We start from the raw sequence: 12,099 nt of genomic DNA on the forward strand, positions 1-12,099 counted from the left end.
GAGCATTTTGATTGTTGAATAAGTGTTAAATGCATATTTCTCCTAAAATATGTTTGCTATAGTCTGTAGACTAGTAACATGGATTTTGGAAATAAACAAGCCAATGCTACCGTGTTTCATATTTATACTGAAAGTATTGAATTTCCTTAAACTGGTAAATTTAAAAGTTATACTTGTATGTGAGGATTTCAAGAATATTGCTAGTTTTATAATTAGAACTGTGAGAAAATCCATTTCAGAAACCTCATCAGAACTATCAGTGTGAATAAAGCTATTTAGTTCTTTTTAGACTCTTACTCCTCAGTATTTTTATTTTTCTAAGATGCTTTCTATATTCACAATTTCTTTGGAATACCCATAAATCATCTATTCCACTAATATTAGTCTCACTGAAAAGCAGTATTCATGATGGGATGATTGGAAAGCAATTTATCATCTCCCTATGGTCACTCAGGCTTTTATCCCAGTCTTACTTGTATCTGCATTTCTTCTCACTTTTAAAGAGACAGATTCAGCCCAGCCAGGCTATTCATTAGTCTTTGATATAAACTTAGGTTTTTAAGCAATTGTTCCTGTGAAGACTTATATAGTTTCTCTTGTGGTTTTACGTTGTTAATTGGGACAGTCAGCTATTCTTCTCACAGCTTCATTTCCGATTGAATTTCCCACCATAGAGTAATTTTCCAGCGTTGGAAAATAATAAGCACATTCTCTCTCTGATTCTGCTGTCAGTTCCCTGGTACCTGAAATACTCCACATTATTTTCCTAGGCAATTTTTTTTTCCTTTAAAAAACTAGACCTAGCCAGGTACAATGGTTCATGCCTGTAATCCCAGAAATTTGGGAGGTGGAGACTGGAGGATCACTTGAGTCAGGTAGTTTGAGACCAGCCTGGCAACAAGGTGAGACCCCTGTCTCTACAAAAATAAAAAATAAAAAAATAGCCAGGTGTGGAAGCACACACCTGTAGTTTCAGCCACACAGGAGGCTGATGCAGGAGGATTGCTTGAGCTCAGGAGGTCAAGACAGCAGTGAGCCAAGACTGAGCCACTGCACTCCAGCCTGCAACAGAGTGAGACCCTGTTTCAGTAAAAAAGAAAACTGGAACTAGACTCATGGGCAGTGGGGCAAGGTGAAGGAGAAAGTGAAATATTTTCTTCCTAGGCACACTGGACTAAATATCTGTTGTCTGAATGAGTTTAAGATTGTCTGCCAAACATCTGGTTATCTTCATTATCATCCTCTCTCTTTTTGTGTTTTCTTCTTCACAAACAATACTTCCTAGTATCACAAACCCACAGTATAAATAAATGTAGAAATATTAAATGAGAAAGATGCATAAAAGTGTCCCTCTTCTTTATTCTTATTATTGATATGTTCTAAATTTCTACTTATATATGTAAACATTATAGGAACAAATCATTGCTTTTTATCGATTCTTCACATCCACAATTTCTTTCACTCATGGATGTCCCCATAAATGTTTGATCTTTATTAAGAAATTAATTTGTAGGACCACTACTGATAAAACTTGAAAACAGCTGATATTAGTTTCCACCTTAAAATAAATACTTATAAATTTAATGTTGTTAATATATTTTGTTTTACAGGATGCTGTGGTGAAAAAAGAAAAATGATAAGTAGAAATTGTAGAAAAAGGCAATCCCTATAATTGTTAGAGATGAGAGAATTAATTAATTTGGAAGTGAAATTGCACTGCCTTATTTTGACCAAAATGGAAAGAAAATAGCATAGTTGAAATGGAGAGAATAAGAAGAAAATCAGATCTCTGACTTTAGAAATGAAGTACACTATCCAGTTCTCTAAGGATATGGATTCTCATGCAATTAAGATATATAGTGGAGACCAAAAACAAATTTTGAGAATTAATATGATATTTTAAATGAAAATCTAATGTAAAGAAACTAAAGAATCTAGAAATAACAAGTTATTCATATTGTACAAAAGAAATTAATTCTTTAAAAAGATAATAAAACAACTTCAAATGTTAATTCACTTTATATTTATAAACATGTATATTGGTATACTTGTTTTCATATAATTGAACATGACCTAAAACAATTTTAAAACAGTTTATGCTGTAAACAAATAGCTGCTCATAAGAGAATCCTCATAGGAAAACAAACATTCTAGAATGGAGCCTCCTTAAAAATACATTTAATAAAATCATTTCCAATTTCTATATTCAAGTTCCCTGTAGTTTTCATTAATTTCTATGGAGCAGAAACACATTTGCTTGTAAATGTACGCCTTATTACAATGACTTATAGTGTAAGGTGCTTAAACGAGCAAACATATATGACATATTTGAAATGTTCAATCTCACTAAAAAAGTTTTAAAACTCAATTTTATTAAGAATAATTATAAAGATTTACATGTTTACTATCAGAAATAAACAAATACATGTGCATTAAAACAATGGGGCTGGAGCAGAGGAGCAAGATGGTTGAACATATGCCTCCACTGACCATTCCCTCTGCAGAAACACCAATTTTAACAACTAACTACACACAAAAAAAAAAACCTTTATAAGAACCCAAAATCAGGTGATCCCTCAGTATCTATTTTTAACTTTATATATTTAAAAGGAGGCACTGCAAAAGTAGGAAGACAGTCTTGAATCGCCAACACCACCCTTTCCCCCATCATGTGGTAGCAGCAGGTGGTGCAGACAGAGAATTTGTGTGTTTGGGTGAGGGAGAGCACAGCAATTGTTAAACATAACCCCACTGGCCTGAGAACCACACCTCCATCTCTCACAGCAGCTGCAAGAAGCCACACCCATGAAGAGTCTGAGCTCAGACACATCTAACCCTGCCCCCACCTGGTGGACTTTCTCTACCCATCCTGGTAGCCAATGACAAAAGACATAATCTCTTGGGGGTTCTATGGCTCTTCCCAGTGCCTGAGAAACCAAAATACCTATCCAAATGACCTTAGGGCAAGCTTGTATCTGCACTATACTACTGCAGCTGATGCTCTCTTGAAAGCACCACCTCCTGACTGGAAGCTAACCGACTCAAGCCATTACAACAATTCATAAAAGAATGACCCTGCTCCAAGAAAGGAGAAAACAATGGCTAATTCTACCACCTCTAATATCCTGACTAACCAGAGGTTCTGAGTCTGTCCACATGACTTCACTGCCTGCACAACTAGCATTTGAGAAAACCAGCATATTAAACAAAATTAAAACCAAGGACCTTCACAGAGTCCAGATCACTCCACTGCTACCTCCACTGCAGAAGGATGCTGGAGCCACAGCTGAGAGACCTGAAGAAAAATCACATCACAGGACACTTTGTAGACACTCCCCAGTACCAGCCCAGAGCCTGATGGCTCCAATGGGTGTCTAGACTCAGAAGAGCAATAAAAATCACTGCAGTCTAGCTCTCAGGAAGCCCCATCTCTAGGGGAAGGAGGAGAGCACCACCTCAAGGGATCACCCTTTGGAACAAAAGAATCTGAATCCTAGATCTTTCCTCTGATATAGTCTGCTCAAATGAGAAGAAACCGAAAAACAATTCTGGTAATATAACAAACCAAGATTCTTTAACATCTCCAAAAGATCACGCTAGGTAACCAGCAATGGGTCCAAACCAAAAAGAAATCTCTGATTTGCCAGAAAAAAAAAGAATTCAGAAGGTTGATTACTGAACTACTTAAGGAGGTACCAGAAAAAGGTGAAAACCAAGTTAAAGGAATTTTAAAAATAATACAGGATATAGATGAAAAAATCTCCAGAGAAATAGATATCATAAATTAAACATAATCACAACTTCTGGAAATGAAAGACACACTAAGAGACATGCAAAATATACTGGAAATTTTCAATAATAGAATCAAACAAATAAAAGAAAGAACTTCAGAGCTTGAAACAAGGTTTTAGAATTAACCCAATCCAATGAAGACAAAGAAACAAAGAATTTTTAAAAATGAGCAAAGTCTCCAATAGTTGTGATTATGTTAAATGACCAAACCTAAGAATAATTGGTGTTCCTAAAGTAAAAGAGAAATCTAAAAGTTTGGAAAACTTATTTGAGAAAATAATCAAGGAAAACTTTCCTGGCCTTGCTAGAGACCTAGACATCCAAATACAAGAAACACAAAGAACACCTGGGAAATTCATTGCAAAAAGAAGACTGCCTAGGCACATAGTCATCAGCTTATCTAAAGTCAACATAAAGAATCTTAAGAGATGTGAAGCAAAAGCATCAAGTAACCTATAAAGGAAAATGTATCAGATTAAGAGCAGTTTTCTCACCAGAAACCCTACAAGCTAGAAGGAATTGGGTCCTATCTTTAGCCCTCTTAAACAAAACAATTATCAGCTAAGAATTTTGTATCTAGCTTCCTTAAACAAGGCAATTATCAGCCAAAAATTCTGTATCCAGCAAAACAATGCTTGTACATGGAGAGATAAAGTCCTTTTCAGATAAACAAACACTGAGATAATTCTCCACTACCAAGCCAGCACTAGAGGCACTTCTAAAAGGAGTTCTAAATCTTGAATCAAAACCTCTAAATACACCAGAAGAGAACCTCCTTAAAGCATAAATCTCACAGGGCCTATAAAACAATAACACTAATGAAGGAAAAAAACAAGGTCTTCCCGCAACAACTAGCAGGATGAATGAATAGTACCTCACATCTCAATACTAACATTGAATGTAAACGAGCTAAATGCTCCACTTAAAAGATACAGAATGGCAAATTGGATAAGAATTCACCAAACAAGTATCTGCTGTCTTCAAGAGACTCACTTAACACATAAGGACCCACATAAACTGAAGGTTAAAAGGTGGCAAAAGATATTCCATGCAAATGGACACCAAAAATGAGTTGTTTTAAGGCAACAACAGTTAAAAAAGACAAAGAGGAACATTATGTAATGAATGATAAAAGGACTAGTACAACAGGAAAATATCACAGTCCTAAATATATATTCTAACACTGGAGCTTCCAAATTTATAAAACAATTAATATTAGATATAAGAAATGAGTTAGACAGCAACACAATATTAGTGGAGAACTTCAATACCCCATTGACAGCACTAGACAATCATCAGGACAGAAAGTCAACAAAGAAACAATGGACTTAAACTACACCCTAGGAAAGAATGGGCATAACAGACATTTACAGAACATTCTACTTAACAACTGCAGAATATACATTACATTCATCAGCACATGGAACATTCTCCAAGATAGATCATATGATAGGCCACAAAACAAGTCTCAATAAGTTTAAGAAACTCAAAATTATCTTAAGTATTCTCTCAGACAACAGTGGAATAATATTGTAAATCAATTCCAAATGGAATCCTCAAAAGTATGCAAATATATAGAATTAAATAATCCACTCCTGAAAGATTGTTGGTCAATAATGAAATCAAGATGGAAATTTAAAAAATATTTGAACTGAATGACAATAGTAACACAACCTATCAAAAACTCTGGGATACAGCAAAAGCAGTGCTAAAAGGAAAGTTCAGAGCATTAATTGCATGTATCAAAAAGTCTGAAACAGCACAAATAGGCAATTAAGGTCCCATCTCAAGGAACTAGAGAAATAGAAACAAACCCAACAGAAGAAAAGAAATAACAAAGATCAGAGAAGGACTGAATTAAATGCAAACAAAAAACACAAAAGATATATGAAACAAAATGCTGATTCTTTGAAAAGATAGATAAAACTGATAAACCATTAGTGAGGTTAACCCAGAAAAGAAGACAGAAGATTCAGATAAGCTCAATTAGAAATGAAATGAAAGATACTACAACCAATACCACAGAAATACAAAAGATCATTCAAGGATACTATGAGCCCCTTTATATGCACAAACTAAAAAACCTAGAGGAGATGAGTAAATTCCTGAAAATAGACAACCCTCCTAGATTAAATCAGAAAGAAATAGAAACTCTGAACAGACCAATAACAAGCAGTGAGTTTGAAGTGGTAATAAAATAATTTCCAACCAAAAAATGTCCAAGACCAGATGGATTCACAGCTGAATTATATCAGACATTCAAAGAAGAATTGGTACCAATCTTATTGAAAGTATTAGATAACATTCCATAAGATAGAGAAAGAGGAAATTTTAACTAAATTATTCTATGAAGCCAGCACCACCCTAATACCAAAACCAGGAAAGGACTTAACAAAAAAAGGAAACTACAGACCAATATCCCTGATGAATATAGATACAAAAACCTTCAACAAAATACTAGCTGAGTCCGACAACATATCCAAAAGATAAGCCACCATGATCAAGTGAGTTTCATGCTACAAATGTAAGGATAGCTTAACATATGCAAGTCAATAAATGTGATACACCACATAAACAATTTAAAATAAAAATCATGTGATTATCTCAATAAATGCAGAAAAAGCATTTGACAAAATCCAGCATCACTTTATGATTAAAATCCTCAATAAAATCTACCTAGAAGGGGCATAGTTTAAGGTAATAATAGCTATCTATGAAAAACCCACAGCCAACATTATACTGAAGGGGAAAAGTTGAAAGAATTCCCCCTGAGAACTGAAACAAGACAAGGATGCCCAATGTCACCACTTCTTTTCAACATAGTACTGGAAGCAATAACCAGACCAATAAGACAAGAGAAAAAAGAAAGGTCATACAAATCGGTAAAGAAGAAGACAAACCATTGCTGTTTACCCATGACATGAGTGTATACCTAGAGAACCCCAAATACTCATCAAAAAAGCTCCTAGACCTGGTAAATGAATTCAGTAAAGTTTCAGGATACAAAATCAGTCTACACAGATCAGTAGCACTGTTGTACACCAACAGTGAGCAAGCCAAGAATCAAATCAAGAATCTGATGACTTTTACAATAGTGGCAAAAATGAAATACAATAAGTAAAATAAAATAAAATACTTGGGAATATCCTTAACTAGGAAAGCGAATGACTTTTACAAGGAAAACTACAAAACGCTACTGAAATAAATCATAGATGACACAAGCAAATGGAAACACATTTCATGCTCATGGATGGGTAGAATCAATATTGTAAAAATGACCGTACTGCCAAAAGCAATCTACAAATTTAACTCAATTTTCTCCAAATTGTCACCATCATTCTTCACAGAACTAGAAAAAAAAAATCCTAAAATTCATATGGAACCAAAAAAGAGCCTACATAGCTGAAGCAAGACTAAGCAAAAAGGACACATCTCAAGGCATCACATTTCCTGACTTCAAACTATAATATAAAGCTATAGATACCAAAATAGCATGGCACTGGTATAAAAATCGGCACATAGACCAATGGAACAGACTAGAGAACCCAGAAATAAACCCAAATACATACAGACAAGTGATGTTCAACAAAGCAAACAAAAACATAAAATGGGGAAAGGACACCCTATTCAACAAATGGTACTGGGATAATTGGCAAGCCGCATGGGGAAGCATGAAACTGGATCCTTACCTCTCTCCTTATAGTAAAATCAACTCAATATGGATCAAACACTTAAATCTAAGACCTGATACCACAAAAATTCTGGAAGATAACATCAGAAAAATTTCTGTAGACATTGGTTTAGGCAGAAACTTCATGACCAAGAACCAAAAAGCAAATGCAACAAAAATAAAGATAAATAGATGGGACTTAATTAAACTAAAAAACTTCTTCACCACAAAATAAATAGTTAGCAGAGTAAACAGACAGCCCACAGAGTGGGAGAAAATCTTTACAAACTATGCATTCAACAAAGGGCTAATATCCAGAATCTATAAGGAACTCAAACAAATCAGCAAGACAAAAACAAATAATCCCATCAAAAACTGGACTAAGGACATAAATAGGCAATTCTCAAAAGAAGATGTATAAATGACCAACAAACACATTAAAAATGCTCAGCATCACTAATGATCAGGGAAATGCAAATCAAAACCACAAGGTGATGCCACCTTACTTCCGCAAGAATGGCCATAATCAAAAAATCATAAAACAATAGATGTTGGTGTGGATGTGGTGAAAAGGTAACAGTTTTACACTGTTGGTTGGAATGTAAAGTAGTACAACCATTATAGAAAACATTGTGGAAATTCCTTAAGCAACTAAAAGTAGATCTGCCATTTGATCCTGAAATTCCACTACTGAGTATCTACCCAGAGGAAAATAAGTTATCATATGAAAAAGACACTTGCTCACATGTTTATAGCAGCATAATTTGCAATTGCAAAAATATGAAACCAGCCCAAATGCCCATCAATCAACATATGGATAAAGAAAATGTGGTGCGTGTATATATATATATATATATATATATATATATATATATATATATACACACACCATGGAATGCTATTCACCCATAAAAAGGAATGAAGTAATGGCATTTGCAGGAACCTGGGTGGAGCTGGAGACCGTTATTCTAAGTGAAGTAACTCCAGAATGGAAAACCAAACATTGTATGTTCTCGCTTATAAGTGGGAGCTAAGCTATGGGATTCAAAGGCATAAGAATGATACAATGGACTTTGGGGACTCAGAGAGAAGGGTGGGAGGGGAGTGAGGGATAAAAGACTATACGTTGGATACAGTGTACACTGCTTGGGTGATGGATGCACCAAAATTTTAGAAAGCACCACTAAAGAACTTATCCGTGTAACCAAACACCACCTGTTCCCCAAAAACCTATTGAAATAAAAAAAGATTAGAGCAGAATTAAACAAATTTGGAATGATGAAAATAATGCAAAAGACCAACGAAACAAAAAGATGGGTTATGTTTAAAGATAAACACAATGAACATACCTTTAGTCAGACTATGAGTAAAGGAGAAAAGTCACAAATAAATCAGATTTGAATAGGTATACATTACAATCCATACCACAGAATTTTAAAGGATCCTTAGTGTCTACTATGAGCAACTATATGCCAATAAATTGGAACATCTAGAATAAATATATAAATTCTTAGACACATACAACCTACCAAGATTAAACTAAGAAGAAAGCCAAAGCCTGAACAGACCAATAACAAGTAACGAGAATGAAGCAGCAATAAAAAATTCTTCCAGCAACAAAAAACCCAAGACATGATGCCTTCACTGCTGAATTCTACCAAACATTTAAAGAAGAGCTAATAACAGTTGTACTCAAACTATTCCAAAAATTAGAAGAGGAATCACTTCAAAACTTACTCTATGAGGCAAGATTTACCCTAATAACAAAAGCAAACAAAGACACATCAGAGAAAGGAAACTAAAGGCCAATATCCCTGTTGAAAATTGATGCAAACATCCTCAAGAAAATACTAGCAAACCAAGTTCAACAACACAATAAAAAGATCATTAATTGTGTTTAAGTGGGATTTATCCCTGGTATTCAAAAACAATTCAACATATGCGCCTTTACTATCTAAATCCCATAAACTGGGTATAAAAAACCATGCCTCAACATAAGAAAAGTCATCTACAAGAGACCCACAGCTTGTATTGTACTGAATGGGGAAAAACTGAAAGCCTTTCCTTTAAAATCCGGAATACAACAAGAATGCCATCTTTCACCACTGTTATTCAATGTAGTACTGGAAGTCCTAGCTGGAGCAATCAGAAAGAAAAAATAAATAAAGTCAATTCAAATTGGAAAGGAAAAAGTCAAATCATCCTTTTTTACTGATGCTATGACCTCATGTTTGTACAAAACTAAATACCCCACCAAAACACTATTGAAATTGATTAACAAATTCAGTAAATTTGCAGGATTGAACATCAATCCACAAAAATCAATAGCATTTCTATGTGCCAACAGCAAACAATCTGAAAAATAAATCGAGAAAGGAATCCCATTTACAATAGCTACAAATAAAATACTTAAAAATTAACCAAAGAAGTTAAAGATATCTACAATGAAAACTACAAAACTTTGATGCAGGAAATTGAAGAGGACACAAAAATAAAAAAATATTCCATGCTCATGGATTGGAAGAATAAATAATTGCTAAAATGACCATATTACCTAAGGCAACCTATAGTTTCAGTGCAATGTCTATCAAGTTATCTATGATATTCTTCACAGAAATAGAAAAAATAATTCTTAAAATGTATATGGAACCACAAAAAACAGAATAACTAAAGCTATCCTGAACAAAAAGAACAAAACTGAAGAAATCACATTATCTAACTTCAAATTACACTGCAGAGCTATAGTGATCAAAACAGCATGGTACTAGCATAAAAACAGACACATAGATGAATGGAACAGATTAGATAACACTGAAATAAATCGACCCATCTATAGGGTGCTCATTCTCAACAAAGACACCGAGAACATACATTGGGGAAAGGACAGTCTCTTCAATAAATGGTGCTGGGATAACTGGATATTATAGCAGAAGAATAAAACTTGACTATCTCACCATGTACAAAAATGGGTTAAACACTTACATCTAGGACCTCACCCTGTGAAACTATTAAAAGAAAACATCGGGGAATCTCTCCAGAATATTGAATGGGGCTGGAATTTCTTGAGTAATACTTCACCAGCACAGATAACCAAAGCAAAAAGGGACACATTGGATGACATCAAGTTAAAAAGCTTCTACATAGCAAAGGAAACAATCAACAAAGTGAAGAGACAACCTACGGAATGACAGAAAATATTTGCAAACTACCCATCTGTCAAGGGATTAATAACCAGAATATATAAAGAGCTCAGACAGCTCTATAGAAAAAAATCTAATAATCCAATTTAAAAATGGGCAAAAGGTCTGAATAGACATTTTTCAAAAGAAGACATACAAATGATAGATATATGAAAAGGTGCTCATCATCATTGATCATCAGATAAATGCAAATGAAAACAATGGGATATTATCTCACTCCATTAAAATGATCTTTATCAAAAAGAAAAGCAATAGCAAATGCTGGCAGGAGGTGGAGAAAAGCAAACTCTGGTACATTGTTGGAGGGAATGTCAATTAGTACAATCACTATGTAGAACATTTTGGAGGTTCCTCAAAAAACTAAAATTAGAACTACTGTATGCTCCAGCAATCTCACTGCTAGATATATACCCAAAAGAAATGAAATCAGTGTATCAAAGAGATATCTGCACTCCCACATTCATTGCAGCACTATTCACAATAGCCAAGGTTTGAAAGCAACCTGGATGTTCATTAGCAGATGAATGGATAAAGAAAATGTGGTACATGTATAGAATGGAGTACTTTTCAGCCATTAAAAAAATGAGACCCTGTAATTTGCAACAACATGGATGTAACTGGAGGTCATCATGTCAAGTGAAATAAAACAGGCACAGAAAGACAAACTTCACATGTTCTCACTTATTTGTGGGATCTAAAAAGTAAAACAATTTTACTCATGGAGATAGAGAATAGAAGGATGGCTACAAGAGGCTGGGAAGGTAGTGGGGAGTGGGGGAGAATTGGGGTGGTTAATCGATACCAACAAATTAAATAATAAGATTTAGTATTTGAATACACAACAGGGTGACTATAGTCAATGATGATGTAATTGTATATTCAGAAATAACTTAAAAAGCATAATTGGATAATTTGTAACACAAAGGATGAATGCTTGAGATGACAGATATTCCATTTACCCTGGTGTGAAATGAGAGGTAGCTGTAGAAATCTCGAGTAATGATTTGCACATTACATGCCTGTATCCAAATGTCTCATGTACTCCACAAATATATGCACCTACTATGTATCCACAAAAGTTAAAAATTAAAAAAGAATGAGATAACAGTGAATGCTGTAAAATCAATAGAATTTAAAATATAAATTAGATTACTGAAATTATTTTAATATATGACTCTACATAATATATATTTAAAGTATTATAGCACAATATTGCCATTAACATAAAAAAATTAAATGTCACATTTATATTATTAGAATAAAACTGAATCTATAAAATTCATGCCAATGAAAATAAACAATTTTAACATATAATCTAATTGATAACTATGAGAATATTATGGTTCTTAAATACATAAAAATACATTTTAACGTGGATAAACAACTCTTTCTTGAGAGAATCTGCTTTAATACAAAACAAACTAAAAAACTTCCCAA

Source organism: Macaca nemestrina, chromosome 7, assembly GCF_043159975.1.
Source record: "Macaca nemestrina isolate mMacNem1 chromosome 7, mMacNem.hap1, whole genome shotgun sequence".
NCBI lineage: Eukaryota > Metazoa > Chordata > Mammalia > Primates > Cercopithecidae > Macaca > Macaca nemestrina.